We start from the raw sequence: 13277 nt of genomic DNA, 5'->3' as shown, positions 1-13277 counted from the left end.
ATTGATAAATATATTAACTTATATTAACCAAAACAGTTCAAATTAATTTGAGTTTTTGCAAAAACCAATTCTACAATAAAGTTTACGATCAAACAAATAGGCTATATCTATGAATATCCATTATTTGGCTATTTAAATTTATTTATTTATTTATTTATTTATTTGTATTGCTTGAAAAACAAATACATAACAAGGGTGCCAATGATTTACACAAAATAGAGAAAATAATGTATATAAAATAATGAAAGGCCTTGCTATTTCACAATATCTTAAATGTACTAATAAGGGCACAGGGTTTACAGGATGTTTTTATTAATTATTTTTTTTATTTTTTATTTATTTTTTTTTTATTTTTTTGTACTCTCCTCAATAGTGCTTATATGTGACCCTGGAGAACAAAACCAGTCATAAGTAGCATAAGTAGGCCTATATTTGTAGCAGTAGCCAACAATAGGCTACACTGTATGGGTCAAAATTGTCGATTTTTTTTTTTCTTCATGCCAATAATCATTAGCATATTAAGTAAAGATCATGTTCTATGAATATATTTTGTAAATTTCCTACTGTAAATATATCAAAACGTATTAATTTTTAGTAATATACATGGGCAAAGAACATTTGGACAGCTTTAAATGCGACCCCCCCCCCAATCCCAACATTTTTATTTTATTTTATTTTTATTTTAATTTTATTTTTTATTTTATTTTATTTTATTTTATTTTATTTTATTTTATTTTATTTTATTTTATTTATTTATTTATTTATTTATTTATTTTACTGCATAGATTTTTAGACAGTTTTATTTCAGCCAAATATTGTCATATCCTAACAAACCATACATCAATGAAAATAATAATATTTCTTTAAGTACCACAAAAAAAAGAGGTTTCTGATAGCCATACACATGGTAGTAATGGGTCGACAGACTGTTGTTCCGCAGCGGTCGACTCATCGCGTTTCATCGGGTTTGGAACCATATAGATGACGTGTTTCTGGTTTTCGTCCACGGGATGGCGTCATACACCCTCGTATTGAGTGAAGAGTGGCCAGGCACGATGGAGAGCGTTGACGTCAGTGTCAAGTGAGAGAGGCGCGCGCTGTAACAGGAGAGCAGCAGCTGAACGCGTACAGTAGACGCGTCGACTCGCGCAGTGGAGGAGAGTAGACACACACACACACCTGAGGAATAGCGGCGCGATGGCTGTTTATTTTGTTAAGGTTTTGTGACCTCTGCCGCGGTCAATCGATTCGCGCGGAAAGGAGCTCAGCGAAAGAAGAACGTGCACGAAGTTAAAAACCACAAATTTATCGCTCGATTCTTCAAGCAGCCCACATTCTGCAGCCACTGCACCGACTTTATCTGGTAACATGCTTTGCATTCAGTACTCATGCATTACACGTGAAACTTTTGAGAAATTGCAGTCTTGAATGTTTGGTTTGACAGCTGTCAATCATGTCTTACTTTTCTAGTGGCAAGCATAACACCTCAGTAATACAACAAGAAGAAAAAAATTCCTTTCATGGGAAATTGAGGTGCATAGGCTACAAGAATAAATTAGCATAACAATATGTTTGCGTTTTCATTTTGTGCTTGAACTTAGGAGGAAAAAAGTTGTATTGTATTGTATTTTGCTTATTCTCTATTTATGTAGCGCAAATTAATTTAGGTTTTATATTTACTAAATTAACTGAATGATTTGTTTTTATGATACAAAACCTCTTAAAATTACTTGCATGAAAAGTCTTGAATATATTTTGACAGGTGTCAATCCTCTCTTACTTTTATAGTGGCAAACATAATATGGTCTTCACGAAAAAAAAAAAAAAAAAAAAACACTGAAAAATACTTAAATGTTAAAAAATAACAGGCAATATTTTGTAGTCCCATGCATGAAACCACTTTATTTTATATGTCACTCTTTGTTTTGTGTAATTCCATCATTTATTGTTTTCATTCATTCATTAATTCATTCTTTGTTATTCTAACAGGCTTCTATGTTATTATGGTCATACATTTGCAATAATAATAGTAGTATATAATCTTTAAATAAATATTTAATATGAATAATGTTTCATTTCGACAAAAGACTGTCAGTTACAGGTAATGAGCTATTAATGTACATTCAGAAAACCATTTCATGACATCATGAAACTGGATTTGCTGAACAGATGTTTGGTGACATTTTAATACCTAAATCCAGTTTTAATACCCTTCAACCTTTACAATCATTAAGGTTAAAGAGTTTATTATGTGCATGTAAAAAATCAGAAAATTCCTAGGAAAGGGGGGGGAAGCATTTTAGGTTCAAGTTATATTTAGCAGCTTTATCACTAACAAAATTTTATTTTTTTTTCTGTTTTTTTCAAATGCAACTCTACAGGGGATTTGGAAAGCAAGGCTTCCAGTGCCAAGGTACTGTGTGTGAGTGTGAGTGTGCTGTAGTGGGAGGTTGTGGTTTACTGTCACTGATTCTATCACTGATGCATGTGCTCATGTATTGATCTTTACCAGGGTTTACTACGCTATTCTACATCATGTCAGATGAGGACACTGAGTACACACATGTTCAGTTTATTTCATCATTGTGCCATTAAGGAACACATAATCTGGATAATGTGGAAAGTGCTGGCCTTGCCAGAGCTCTGGCGTTTTCTGTAAGGGTCTTTGGCAAATTTGTTTAAATCTTGGCTCCGCCTTGTCATTGTTGGCTTCTGATAAATGGCAGATCCCAAATCTGAAAGGGTTTTGAAAAACACTGTATGGCTGCAGTAAACTACATGTCCACTGTGTAGAATTCTGTGCTTCTGTTCTGACATTACAACATCCCTGTGAGGAACTTGACTGTGCGGCACAAAACCCAGACCTGAGCACCGTTGATGAATGATTATGGATGATAAATTACAATAGGGAGCTGGAGTCAAGTGCTTGACCTCAGCTAATAAGATGCTTGTTTGCAGGCTAATACTATGCCAAAAGTCTACTGGTTTCATAAGCAACCTGCTCCGTTCCTGCTCTAGAAGATTACTAAAATCTAACTGATTTTTCTGGGAATTCATGTCCACCCGGTAATGTTAGTTATGTTTGCATCCCTTACAAAAATTAACCATGGTTTGATTGTAGTAAAAGTATAGTAACCATGATTTTCTGGCATATTGATTAGCATTAAAGGGTTAGTTCACCCAAATATGAAAATTCTGACATTAATTACTCACCCTCATGTCGTTTCAAACTCGTAAGACCTTTTGTTCATCTTCGTAACACAAATTAAAATATTTTCGATGGAATCTGGAGCTGTCTGACCCTGCATAGACAGCAACGCAACTGAAATGTTCCCAGGTCCAGAAACGTAGCAAGGAGATCTGTGAACTAATCCATGTGACATCAGTGGTTCATCCGCAATTATACAAAGCTACGAGAATACTTTTTGTATGCAAAAGAAAAAACAAATTTAGAGAATACCTCAGCTACGTCACGCCGATACGCTGTTTCCGTTCAGATCAAATCAAAACAACGTAGGAAACAGTTCCGGCGTGATGCAGCTGAGATATTCTCCAAAATGGCACCAGGGTGATGCAGAGGAGACAAATTGTCGAATAAAGTCTTTTTTTTTGTTTTTTGTTTTTTTTGCACACAAAATGTATTCTCGAAGAATACTAACTAATTATACTACTAAAGAACTAACCCTTTAACATTGCTTGTCCATTTCTGCTAAACTTCATCCATTCCCAAGATATAACCAGCAATCAAGGTTTTTAGGGTTACTTGACAGGCAGGTGTGTTGGAGCAGGATTGAAACTGAAGTCTTCAGGACAGTAATCTCTCCAAGAGCTGGGTTAAAAACTTGACTTGCTAGAACAACTGAAAACATGACTTTTCAGAGCAATGCTGCAGCAATTACATACATGGTTAACAATTAAAAATCAAAAATTAGGATGTTTACATGAGAATTGATGATATAAGTAAAAATAAAAGTGATAAAAGTATATCTTTTCATTTTGGCTCCCGGAAATCATTGAGCAGAACTACAGGATGACACAAGAGCTGGCAGACTCAGATGGTCACAGATGGCAAAGGTATCTTGTGTATCATGTTTTTGTATCTTCCTGTCAATGGGACATTTGCCATGGAAGATGGACAAGTCTAAGGATGTGTGGGTACATCCGTGAATATATTTCCAAAGACCTCTGCAGTGTTGTACCAGAGACATAATTTACATAAGTACATACAGTAAGCACAAATGATTGGTCAAGGCATTGTAAGCTTGCATCCTTCAGTCCATTTAGGATTTCAATTTTCACTTTTTTTTCTTGTCTATACAGCCTACGATGCTTCTGCTTTTAAAAAATGCTGATGATATTTGCAGCATTATATATAAATATAAGAAAGCTGAATGCATATTGATAAATTTGTTGGACTCAGAATTATACATTTTGATTAGCTAATATTGATTTTTGTGGAAACATTGTGAAAAAGACTGCATGCAATGTCGCAACTTGAACATGAGCGCAGTCTGCATGGAGAAATTTTTTGCCATCATAGGAAACTCCTGAACATGCAGATTACAATTGAAATGACAGGATTTTGCCTGCAAAGTTTCACAGTGCTACATTAAATGTGACCGCAGCTTTAGTGCTTTCTAAATGAATAACGGCATTGTGTTTATTTACACTGTGTTCTGGTGTTTTTAGTAAGTGCTGCCCCACACAAACACAATCTTTACATCTCGCTTAATGTGTGAGATTTAAGCTCAATGAAGTGAACTGAAAGTGAAGGAGGGCAACCCATACTCAAAATTGAACCCACCCAAGTGCACATACACTGTAGTGAACAACCATATTGCTGCGGCGCAAGGGGACCAGTGTCTCACCTCAGTCATGGTTTTGCGGGTGGAAGAGAGCACTGGTTATTCACTCCCCCCACCAACAACTCATGCCAGACATGAGACTCAAACCCACAACCTTCTGGTTACAAGTCTGACTCTCTAACCATTAGGCCACAACTGCACCGACGCATGCCAGGATCACTTTATTTTGAACAATTTCAGTTTTCAACATTTTCCAAATGTGTGAAGTTTACACATAGTTTGCTTTCTTGCCTTTAATTGCATTATATAAGTCGCAAGACTTTTCAGATGGCAGAAAATATGGTACTTATGTAATAGTTCATTTATGATCTAACAAAGCATCTGAGTTATGAATTGTACTTTTTGAAACTCAGTGACTCATGAAATCAGTCCTGTGTAGCTGGAAGCTCTTGTGTTGTGTAGAGTATGTTTTGGGTCTTGTACGAATCACATACGAAATGACCGTCAGCCTATAAGCAGTCATCAAGATGAAGGTTATCTAAGAGGCATCACTGTCCCTTGTGTTAGAGCTTTTGGTGGGCATGTTTTTTACTTAAGCAACCCTGTCATAACTGCTTCCTATTTTCAAGCACCTACCACATGGTTACATAGTCTGACTCCCTAATTAAGTGTCATTGCAGTCAGCATGTGTTGCTCCAGACGGCTCTAACCTCCGTCCGTGCAATAACCTGCCTGTCTGCAACTACTTCTTCACTGGAGAACGTGTTGCATGCAGAGAAGTGAGGACAGCATGAAAACATGAAGAAAACTGGCTAAAACAAGCATGCTCTGAACCAGCTGACAGTGGGGCTGTTGGTGAGCTCACAGATGGCTTCACTGATGGACGGTTGGCCGTGGGAGCTGGTTGGTGTGCAGTGGAGTGGGAAGCGAACATGAGGGCTAGGCCAGAGAGTGCATGTTCTTGGAAGCATTAGGGAGATGTGTAATTGCGTGTAACAATGAAAAGGCTTCTGATACCTGACCAAGAGATTTGAGACACGTGATGAGGGACACCAGACCTGTGCTCACCTGCGTTTTGAGCGTAAATTGAAGTTTGTTATGGACACCAGTAATTATTAGCATAACTATTCATTCGTGTACACAAAAAATGCCATTAATGAATGATTAACACAATATTTGTGATGAGGGATGTATTTGCTAAAACATTTGCCTGTATTTTCTTATTTGATTTTTCTGTTCACTCATCTGGACTTCTGAGTGTTGCTTCTGATTGCGGATTACTAGGCATTGTGCTTTTATGAGCGGCTCAGTCCCTTGAATTGCAGTTGTGTTTTAGTAACTCATCTTTTGTGTTTTTGGCTTTTTGGGGTGTGGTAGGTTTTAATTTTGTGTTTTGTGTTTCACCTCATCACTCATCTTCTGAGCTTCTGGCGGTGTAGGAGGGGCTCAGTTTGGCACCTTTGTCTCAAGTGTGTTTGTCGTGTGTGTGTGTGTGTGTGTGTGTGTGTGTGTGTGTGTGTGTGTGTGTGTGTGTGTGTTTGTGCTGTTAGTGAATGAGTTCTGTGTAGGCGCTCTCATGCAGTATGTACTGAATGCTGCCTGAAAGTTATGGTGTATTACAGTATATATAGCTAGTGTTTAATGCTTAAATAATTAAAAACAACCCAACCATTAATGTAAAATCTGTAATGTTGTGCGTCATTCCATTTATATTTGCTCTTAGGGGCATGCAAAACTGCTAAAATGCTTTCTAGAATAAAGAATGAATTACTGTAGCAAAGTCAGAGAAATGCATCTGACTCACAACTGAACACACAGAATGATGTCCTGACTGCTAACTGTTCTCTTGTTTCAGCTGGTCTAGCTGGTGTTTAATTGCATTTAGGTGGTCTCCCAGCCTGGCCTGTTAACAAATGCCCAAAACCAGCCTGACAAGTCTGGGGCCAACTTAGACCTCCAAAATTGTTTAGTCTAAAATTGAATTAAGCTGCTTGTTTCAGCAGGCATGACAGACAGACATCAGACTCTCCACCCTCACTCTACCTACAGTGACCTCTTGAGAGAGCTCTTACTAGTGTGTGGGGCTCATGGGTACTGTGCTGTATTCTGTTACAGATCATTGGGAATATGATAAGAATCTCTGTTTAGCCTCAGTACTCCTTGAAAATAAAAATGGCAATGGTAATTTTCTATGGCCTCTTCTGTGGAGAGAATATTTGATTTTGCCCAATTTTCCCTCTCACTCACTTCCTCTTTCCTTTGAAACCTTCTTTACGAGCCTCTGAGGAGTCAGGTTTAACTATCATTACAGTATCATCATTTTAACGGTAATATGTCTGTTTGAAGAAATGCAGGTGCCCCTCATTAGTAGAAGTAGTTGACCTTACTAGAAAATTGTGCTGGAACCAGTTTCCCTAAATCATTCAAGTTTTGACACAAGGTAAATCTAAACAGATGAAGTTGTATTAACATAGAACCATAATTGGATGTGGTGGACAAATCAAGTTTACAGTAGTAGTACATCCATCCATCCATTCTCATTAGCTGGGATACTCAAATCTGGCTCGCGAGATCCACTTTCCTGCAGAGTTTAGCTCCAACCTTGATCAAACTCACCTACTTGTGCTTTTCTAATGATCCTGTAGACAGTGATTAGCATGCTCCGCTGTGTTTGATTAGGGTTAGAGTTAAACTTTGCAGGAAAGTGGATCTCGCGAGCCAGATTTGAGTATCCCTGCTCATTAGGGTCTCAGAGCCTATCCCAGGATCTCAGGACACATACAGAAAACACCATGAACGGCTGGACATTAGCCTGTAATCAAAATAATTATTTCATTAAATATAAAGTTAACTGTTTCTTTTCTAGTCTAATTTGTATAAAAAAAGTATATTGTAAATAGTGATTATAATATTACTGCTACTTTATATAATTTATTAACTTACGTTAAGCCGTTTCTTGTAATTTATTACAAAAATTAATTATAATGTTTTGATAAAACTGAAAAAAAAGCAACAATAAATTTCAACTTTCCAATGTATTTTATTGTTGACAAAACATTATAAGGTAACACATCAAATGTATAATTGCAGCAATAACAGATTTTAAATGCGTCTTTGAAAAAAACCTTTAAACTTTGAACTATAAGACAACTTTGTGAAGAGTTAAAGACTTAAATTGTGACTAGAAAATTTATATAGCACTTTTTACAATGCAGATTGTGTCAAAGCAGCTTTACAGTATTAAACGGAAATAGTGTGTCAAAATGTGTTCTCCTCTGGCCAGAGGAAACCAACAGTTTAATTCTAGGCTGCAGCAAAGTCAGATTGTGCAGAGGACTCTGAACTCTGTGATGAGGTTTTCGGAGGGGATCTGTCTCTGTGGCACATCTAGTTGACATGGTCTCCATGTGCAACCTTAAACACCTTTTTGAATTGGTACATTACCATATCGAAGAGACAGGCTAAAATTAGCTGTAAGCACACACACATAAACGCAAACATACACGTGAACTGAAAATTTGAATATTGCAAGCAACTAATTTGATTTGGCTTTGAACACACAACAGTGATGCCAAGGTGTTCTGGGTGGTTGCTTACTAGCAAGCAAAAATAGCCAAACTTAGGTCTTTAGGAGTCTGTTTTCTAGATTTTTTAACCTCCATCAAAGGAAAATAATGGTCTGATCCCTCTCCTCACCAAGTTGCACAATTAAAATTACCATTCATACCACAAAAGAGACAAAAAAGGTTTTTGTCATTATGTATAAGGTGTAAATCCTGTTGTGGCACATGAACAAATTAAATATAAATAAGAACAGACTGCATTTACTTGAATTCATTCTCCTAATAAGCAAGCAAGACATAAATATTAGCAAGCTAGCGTAATTACCTTTAAATTAAATGAAAGTCTGAATCATTTCTTACCAGAAGCAATCCAGGTTAGATCAACTGCAAACATTACAGCAAAAGATTCAGTTAATTTTATGTTTGAGTAATTTTTTATAAATAGATATAGTGGTTGGATTGAAATGAGTTGCGAAGAGCTTTTGTGAAGAGAGAAGAGTCTGTTTGGGGGCATACAACCTTCTCGTCATTCTCGGCCTAAATTTGGTTCTGTTTTGTCTGGGTTTCTCTTTTTCAAGGGTCAGTGCTAACAGTTCTTTCATCACCACCACCGCTCTCTGTTAACAGCATAGCTTTGTGTCTGCCATCTTCAGCATTGGCACAGAATAAATCAGCTGGCTAATGCAGATGTTCTGCCCGTCTCTTCATCGTCTCCTTCGGGCCTTTGAAGTCAGGTGCCACTTTATCTGGAGAGTCTTGCCATGTCCAGAAATGAAGAGAGCGACGCTGTGACTGAAGGGTGAGCTTGAGCGAGCCGGTGGAGTTAGTGAGCCGCTGGCAAGGAGAACGTAAACAGTCTGACAGCTGCGGTTCGAGTTGACGGGCGAGAGCACTGGAAAACAGAAGTGGATGATTTCGTCACAGAGTGAGCAGTAGCAGAATGCAGGCTGACACGGTAACGGTTGCTGTTTCTGAGGGTCTGGAAGATTTCTCTTGCTATCTCTGTTTTATTTGGCCTTTCGAAGAACTGTTGAAAAAAAGATTAAACCTCAGATAAGAGCACACGTGCCCAAATGTCAGACTCATGAAACGGTTCATGCTCTCGTTTATGTGCCTGAGAGTGACTCACACTAACTGTTCTACATTTTATTGCTTTTTATTTGAATTAAGTTCACCATTGGCACCTCTGTTTTGGCATCTCTCTATTGTTCCCAGATATGGTTAGTGAAAATCTCTAACCCTTAGCAATACCACAAAAAAAAAAAAAAAAAAAAAAAGTCTAGGTCAAGTAAATGCTGTTCTTCTGAACTTTTTGTTCATCAAAGACTTTTGAAAAAAAGTGTCATGGTTTCCACTAAAACATTAAGCATCACAGCTGTTTTCAACTTTGGTTATAAATGTTTCTTGAGCAGCAAATCAGCATATTAGAATGAAGACTGGAGTGATTTTTGGTCAAATAAACGCAGCCTTGGAGAGCATGAGACTCCTTTAAAAAAAAAAAAAAAAAAATACTGACCACAAAACTATTGTTCAGTGTCTCTATATAGTATACATAACTTTTTTATTTTAAAAAGGCAAGACAAATCCTGTTTTCCATTACACAAAGCAGCATTTTAAACTATACTGCATATGGAAAACGTTTGCATCTGAGCTATTTGTTTCATTTGAAGTGACAGAAATGTGTTTTAGTGCAGCTGAAGTGTTTATGTGTCTGCTTGTTCCAGCCGTCGCTCCTCAGCAGTATGGTAATGAGTTTTATTTGAACGTCTATCTTCAGAGGCCAAATTAAGAGCCCTTGCACCGCTCTGCTGCACTTCCTGTTTGCTTTGATGTCTCTCAGAGCCGTATCCTCCATTACCACATCCCTCTGTCAGATATCCCAAATGCTATGTGCCACAGAAGACGTAGCTTGTGTTGAGGATTTTGAAGACAAGGCTGACAGCTTACAGCGATGTTAGCCTCGTTACGAGAGCAGGCCTAAATTTGTTCAGTTGTTTCATGAACACGTATGATGACTTTAAGTTGTCATGAGCTTGCCTTTGTTGTGACAGTTAAGCTTAATTTCCTAAGGTGTTTAAGATCCAAGATGTGACTGAGATAAAAATGTTACTTCTCAAAAATTATTCTTTCATTGCTTCTGAAATGTAAATAAAATATAACTGAGAACTCTGTTAAGTGTGAACGGTGTCTAAAATACTATATTTCGTCCCCTTATTGAGGAGAAGTAAAAGTACGGTGTATTTTGATGTGTATTTTTTTAAGTTCATATTGAGAATAACAGACTTTGATTGCAGACTCATGTGAACTTCGAATTGAAAATATTGTGTTACTCAATTAAAAAAATTGTGACGAGTGGGGCAGGGCGGAGAGCTGTGGAAACGGAGTGAGGTCGGTGGAGTAAATTATAATGCGCGACACCTGCGCCACTCACCGGTCTCGAGTCCCACGGAGAAGCTCCAGAAGGATAAAAGGAAGAGTGTTGGATGAGAGAGGACCAGGCCTGGACTTTATTTTGTGTATTGGTTCTGTTTGTGCGTGGCAGTCTCCATGAGGGGCTGTCGCACTATTTTCAGTTTTGTTTATTTTATTATTAAAATCTTTAAATGTTCTCCGGTTCCCACCTCCTTCTTCCCATTTCTACAAACTTTGTTACAAAAAGTAACTAATTGCATTAGTTAGTACCTTACTCCCAATTTCTCTTGACATGTGAACAAGAAAGCTATCAGTTAATAAATGGGAAAACAAAGTAACTTGCATTATTTGAAAAAGTAAATTTTCTTGTAAATTTAAAAGTAATGCGTTACTTTGCTAGTTACTTGAAAAGGGTAATTTGATTACATAACTCGCATTACTTGTTACCACAATACTGGCAATTATGAGTTCCAAGGACATAAATGAACAAGAAAAGTTATATTTACAAGCGGAAATCTCAAAAAAAAAAAAAAAAAAAAAAAACTCTATATATAATGAGACCAGTGAGTGGAAAGCAAGTCTGATGTGAATTTTAATGATGATTTCACAAGTTATTTAAATTTATATGATGTGAAGGTGTAATAAACAGGTAATAGACAACAAGAAAGTTAGTTTCTCTTTTACAATTTGCTAACTGTGTAACACATATATTTACCATATACAAATAAAAGAGAAATTAATCATTTTCATGTTTGAAATTCAAATGTAGTTTTTCAGGAGGTTTACAATTTCTCAAACTTGGATCTTTGACATGTGATGATATCAAATGGTCCACGTTTCCCAAGTGTAATTAAAAAGCAGCATTAGATATCTTTGGCCAGAATCATTCACCCAACAGGTCGATTACTCTTGTAGATCCACTTACAAAATCTACACACAGCCTTGTCAATAGATGCAGATTTAATTTGGTTTTTGTGAATTTAGATTTAATTTTGTGTTTAAATAGAGTCTGATTAAAGGTACAATCAGTATTTTTCCCCTCAGTCTCACTGTTTATTAAAGAATGTGAGATGTAGACTCTGGTTATATTGGTAACCTAATAATACTCTTATTCTACATGGGAGCTGACATGCTTCGACCTCTAAAGCAGAGTAATACTAGTCACTGTATCTCATTAACCAACTAATAACCTTTTGCCTGCCAAACAACTTGGGGTTTAAGATGACATATATCGATCAGTGGCCCATAAAAAAAATAAAACTAATAATAATTACATTTTGTGTAAGTTTTATTTGCTATTGTGTGTTGTTTATATAAGCTAGCATTCATACTGCCGTCTTGATATTGGTTTGAAAAATCCCATATTGGTAGAATCTTATGAAAACCTTCTGAGTGTCTTACGGCTTGTTTAGAAGAAAAAGTTCAGCCATTTAAAAGATGCCGCTTGTGAGTTTTCTTTTATATGAATATATAATGTTATATTAATAAATTATATTGGCGTTTTGATGAATGGTGACAGGGTTTGGCTGTTGTCGTGTTGAGCTCTCAATTGTAGTGTAGGAGGGGAGCACTTCACCTCATCTCAGAGTACAGCTGAGCTCATTAACCAATCAGCCGGCAGAAGTGAGGGGGCGGCGAACACGAGCTGTTAGGAGAACGTGAAACAATAAACACGTTACACAACGGCCTGCACTCGCTCTCAGTAGTGGAACTCTTAAGATGGCTTGCCATGTTATTACTTATAGTTAATAGTAGGGTTTTCTGTGCTCTTGCAGTGTAGAATAATGTTAGTTTGGCACAGCACTTCCTGTTACACAAGCTTCATATCACTTACTGTAATTGAAACAAGCTGTAGAAATTAAACTGCACAGCTGCTGCAGAAGTTGACGTTGAAATGAAGCTTAAAATAACATCAGTTTAGAATGGGTTTGCTGACAGAGCAGTAATTTTTTTTTTTTGCGCTTTATATAATATTGTTTCATAGGTTTTACTAGGCAGATTTTTACATGCACATTTTCATGGTAGTGCTATAATATACAATGAAAGTGTACCATACACATAAATGTCATGGTATATTAATTATTTTATTCAGATTATGAACATAATACATAAAGGTTTTTTTTTTTTTTTTTTTTTTTTTGTACTGTTACGTGGAGTACCATGTAAATTCCATGGAACATGAATATCATATTTTGAACTTTTTTCACACTTTGTATTATTAACCCAGGTCATTCTGAAACCTTGTACAGCCTTTACATGGTCTCCTACATTTGCAAACACTGCTTTAATATTCTTATTTTCATATTTAAGAGGTTAAAAACATTGAATGGTCAGGCTCAGCACATGACGAGTATGTGACTTATTTCCAATTGTGTAAATAGTGTTCATGCTCTTCTGTTGTAAAATGATTAACCTGTTTTAACTGTTTGTTCTTCGTCTGTTTCTCTTAGATGCTAAAACTAAATTATGCCTGTAATGAAGGCAAATAGCCAAAAAT

General features: G+C 36.6%; 1 protein-coding gene across 2 annotated transcripts in view; it reads left to right on the top strand.

Moving 5' to 3' along the window:
- The first annotated feature begins 1224 nt into the window (after positions 1–1224).
- LOC109078077 (protein kinase C alpha type-like) overlaps positions 1225–13277 on the top strand; it is a 146678-nt gene continuing 134625 nt past the window's right edge. For both annotated transcript variants that reach the window (XM_019093384.2, XM_019093382.2), the window contains exons 1-2: positions 1225–1363; positions 2382–2413. The gene's annotated coding sequence lies outside the window, so the exon portion shown is untranslated. The remainder of the gene's footprint in view (positions 1364–2381; positions 2414–13277) is intronic.

The sequence above is a fragment of the Cyprinus carpio genome, chromosome B3 (genome assembly GCF_018340385.1).
Source record: "Cyprinus carpio isolate SPL01 chromosome B3, ASM1834038v1, whole genome shotgun sequence".
Classification (NCBI taxonomy): Eukaryota; Metazoa; Chordata; class Actinopteri; order Cypriniformes; family Cyprinidae; genus Cyprinus; species Cyprinus carpio.
The sequence above is the reverse complement of the archived record's forward strand: the minus strand, read 5'-3'. Positions and strand labels throughout refer to the sequence as shown.